Genomic DNA, 4,876 nt, shown 5'->3' on the forward strand with positions numbered 1-4,876 from the left:
CTTTCATTTTAATGTTTAATTCAGTTGCAAGTAACATATTTAATCTTTCTTAGATAATTTACGGAAGAGAGAAACAATTTCGGCGAGAAAAGATAAAATATAATACGCGTTAAACCTCATGAGTAAATACTGGTCCTCACAGGTGTATATAATTATTAATGTAAAGTACATATGTATAGTAAAAATAGTTAAAAATAAGTATAGGGTATATTAAACAAAATGATCTTTAAAAATAAATAATTAGTTATATGTTCAAGGAAATTCAATAACTTGTTCTTTTATGATTATTAATACTCATACATAATAAATCATTCATCAGTGGTTCGCTAGTTAATTACTTTTAATTTTATTTAAAATTAAATTTTTTTTTTTTTTTTTTTTAAGTAAAAAAATATTCTCAGTGTAAATTTATTTTTTTTGGTTTAATTCATTTTTTTTTTTCATAGTTAATTTTAGAAGTAATGGCTTTCTTAAATTTTCGGCATTGATATATATATATATTTTTTTTTTTTTGTTTATGAGAATTTAATTGGCATTAATATTTTAATTTTAATAATTTGAAATAAAGCTAAAACAACTCACACAGCTGGTTCCTCGGCGGACGATCGATCTTCCGACCCAGGTAGGCTGGAAAAGATCTCAAGGCATTTCTGCTTTGTCATGGTTATTATTTTATATAATAAAATAATATAATATAATATATATTATATTATATGTGCACTCAAAAACATTTTCTAATTAATTTTTTTTCGAATCAAAACGAATTTAAGAAAACTTTTGCCAGGAGATAGGAACCGTAAATTTACCGCGCACTAGATGAATCATAACTTAATTTAAATCTTATAATTATTTAATTTAAATTAAATTACTTTTTTATAACATAATTATTGTCACTTCAATATTCAATCACATTCTTTTAATACATTTTCTTGATTTACGTTAACACAAGTTTAGGAATTTTTTTCCAGTGTAGCCTGGTTGGCTGATATGCACGTGAACATTTTCGCAAGCTGCATTTTTTTTAGGTTACAGGGTTAGGGCCGATCTAATTGGACATTTCTTTTTTTTCTTTTTTTTTTCTCTAGCCTATAGGATTATTTGGCTGAAGAAATTCTTTGTTAAATTAAATGTGAGGGTGCTGCTTCAACTGCTGATCACTGAACAAAATTTGGGGGGTGCTCCTCAGGGCGACTGCAGATCGCCGACAATGGGGTGCTCCTCCGGGCTGCTGCAGATCGCCGACCATGGGGTGCTCCTCCGGGCGGATCCGAATCGCGGGGCAGCGTGGGTGCTCCGCGGAACAGATTTGGACTGCCGGCCGATGTGGTTGCTCCCCGGAACGTTGGCGAAAGTTAACTGGGCCTCTTGCACGTGGCGGCGGTATCGTATCGAGAACCGTAAAATTTCAGCCTTTTAAAAGAAATCGAAAATTCAGCACTTGAAAATATTTAGCGAGAAAACCCACACAACTCACTTTTTTGCTCGAATTGTTGCGTTAAAAAAAATCACTTTGAGAACTCCGATTTACCGCGTGTATATATTTTTTTTTCCACTTTTCCGATTGGATAAAATTTCACACGTCTGACTGCCACGCCGGTTTAATTAAGAAGGAAGTTAAAAAATCAGGCGGCGTCGGTTGCGGCCTTTTCTAGAAATTTCTGACAGCTGAAAAATCCGCCATTTCGGCTTGGGACAAGCTTCTCAGCAACAGCTGATCGTGGAACTATCTGGCATCACCCGCAAAAATACTAATTAGTATTTTTTTTGCTAAACACTAATTTCCGACATTAAATTTGGCTAGACATCTGGCTGCCCTCCAAAAGTCGCTAGATACAAAAATAATTTTCAAGCCAAGACAAACAAATCCGAAGCACACGCCTTTCCAGCGGATATTGTTCCGTAATCCTGATGGGGACATCCGAGAGTTCGAGTTGAAAACGGTCACCTTTGGAGTCAATTGCGCTCCGTACCTGGCCATTCGCGTGCTTCAACAACTGGCAACTGACGTACAACACAGCCATCCTAAAGCGAGTGATGTCATTCGTCATTTTATGTATGTAGATGATGTCCTAGCTGGCGCCGACTCTAAAGAAGACGCTCGGCTCTCGATTTAAGAGCTACAAAGTGCCCTCAACTTCGCTGGGTTTCCATTGAGAAAATGGACGTCCAATCATAAGGATATTTTGGCTCACATTCCGAGTGACCATCTCCTGCGCTCCGATTTTCTGGAGATCGATGACGAAAGCACGGCAAAAACGCTCGGTGTCCGTTGGAAAGCCACATCTGATGAATATTTCTTTATTCCGCCCGAATTATCCGATGAATCGTCCCTTACAAAACGCCAGGTTCTGTCACAAATTGCCAAATTGTTTGACCCTGCAGGGTGGCTCGCGCGCTTCGCAGTGCGTGCGAAAATCTTCATGCAGGAGATTTGGCTGCAGGACCCGGAGTGGGACGACGAACTTCCAAGTGATCTGTGTCTGAGATGGCATAGCTTTCTACAAAGCTATTCTGCCTTAAATCGAATCCGCATTCTAAGGTGGGTCTCCTTCCGACCAGAATTCAGAGTCGAGCACCTCGGTTTTTGTGACGCGTCTCAAACGGCATACGGTGCTGCGATCTATGTACGAGTGGAAGTGGGGCATACGACTATGGTGCACCTTCTCACTGCAAAGACGCGAGTTGCGCCGGTAAAAACGGTATCGCTTCCCAGATTAGAGCTTTGCGGGGCCTTGTTATTTGCTGAAATGGCAGCAAGTTTTCTTTCGAGTATGCCAATACTCACATCCGAACTCTTCTGCTGGACAGACTCCACCATTGTGCTCGCATGGTTAAACAAGCCAGCTTGCCAGTGGACTACTTTTGTTGCCAATAGGGTGACCAAGATAACCCAGTCTACAAAGGCCGAGAAGTGGTCGCATCTTCAATCCGAACACAATCCCGCAGACCTGGCCAGTAGAGGGGTAGCACTTCAGGAATTGGTCGACAATGCTCTTTGGTGGCATGGTCCCGCATGGTTGCAAAAGCCACGCAGCCAATGGCCAAGTCAGGGCGACAATTCCCCAGCGACCGAGCTAGAGAAACGTCCCCTTAAGTCCCACGTCGCAACTATTCCGTCTGAAGTTTTCCTTGACCGTTTTTCCAAGTTCGACAAAGCACTGCGGGTTCTCGCTTATGTCAATCGTTTCATCCAGCGATGCAAAAAACAAGCAACACCCTCTGATAAGCACCTGCTAGCTGCGGAAATTTCCGCCGCCGAACGACTACTTATTCTGAATACTCAGCGCAGAGACTTCTCCCATGATCTCACTGCTTTAGTGAAAAGCGCTCTGTGCCTTCTTCAAGTTCTATCCTGAGCATGAACCCGTTCATAGATCAACATGGTCTGATAAGAGCGTGCGGTCGCGTGACGGCCTCCGACAGCCTTCAATATGATGAACGGCATCCAGTTATCCTTCCATATAGCTGCCCACTTTCTCGCCTACTTGTCCAGTTCACTCATCGCATAACCCTCCATGGCGGCAACCAGTTGATGGTACGCCTCATTCGGTCAAGATACTGAATACCAAAACTAAAGAACTTAGTAAAGGCAATAGTAAACTCCTGCAAGGTATGCGTGATCCACAAGAAAAGGCTACAAACACAGTTGATGGGCACTTTGCCGAAAAAACCGTGCGTCGGTCTCCCGACCATTTACGTACACGGGAATGGACTTCGCCGGCCCATTCGAAATTAAAAATTATACCGGAAGAGCATGTCTTATAACAAAATGATATGTGTTAGTGTTCGTTTGTTTTTCCACCAAGGCCATCCACTTAGAGCCTACCTCTGATCTCACGACCGAAAAGTTCCTCGCCGCTTTCGCTGGCTTCGTTTCCCGGAGAGGGTGTCCTCGACAAGTCCAGTCTGACAACGGAAAAACCTTCGTTGGCGCTGCCGCCTTGCTTTCTAGCGACTTCCTTCAGGCTGTAAAAGAGTCTGTGACAGATGCCTATGGTCATCAGCAGCTCACTTGGCAATTTATACCTCCGGGAGCCCCTCACATGGGAGGCCTATGGGAAGCTGGTGTTAAAAGCTTTAAAGCACTGTTCTATAAGTCCACAGCCACTCGAAAATATACTTTCGAAGAGCTTTCGACGCTTCTGGCAAAAATTGAAGCTTGCCTAAATTCCAGGCCACTCTCCCCTATGTCCGAAGACCCTACCGAACTATTGACCCTGACACCAGGTCATTTTCTTGTTGGAGGACCTCTCCTGTCTACCGTGGAACCAGAAGTCAAAGGGGACACCAGGTCTATGATCAACCGCTGGCAGCATCTAAAGGCTCTCCATCAGCAGTTTCGTATGCGATGGAAGGAAGAATACCTTAAAGAACTCCACAAGCGCAATAAGTGGCAGGCCCCGCGAAGAATCTTCACGTCGGCGACATGGTTGTCATAAAGGACGAGAATTTGCCTTCCAACGAGTGGCGGCTCGGCAGAATTGACTCTGTCTTCCCAGGAGCCGATGGCAATGTCCGTGTAGTAGACATCCGCACGGCACGCGGGGTTGTCAAACGTCCAATAACCAAAGTCGTACTTCTGCCTGTGGAGCCTTCAAAACTTCCACAATAAATTGGCCCACATTTTTTAGTCCTAAGTTATTATCCACAATTCCTAATATGATTTCCCTTTATTCACCTTCATTCATCCATGATCTAGATCAAAAAAATTGCTCCCCGAACACGCACCGAAGAAATTAAATCCTACCGTTGCCGAGTCTGCAAGGGAGTCCATCCTCTACGGAAGTGTAGCAGGTTTCTGAAGCTGAGCGCTGAGAAGCGGCTTCGTGCAGTCTTGGTAAACAAGTATTGCTCGAACTGTCTTGCCCACGACCAC

The sequence above is a fragment of the Drosophila gunungcola genome, unplaced genomic scaffold, assembly GCF_025200985.1.
Source record: "Drosophila gunungcola strain Sukarami unplaced genomic scaffold, Dgunungcola_SK_2 000016F, whole genome shotgun sequence".
Lineage (NCBI taxonomy): Eukaryota > Metazoa > Arthropoda > Insecta > Diptera > Drosophilidae > Drosophila > Drosophila gunungcola.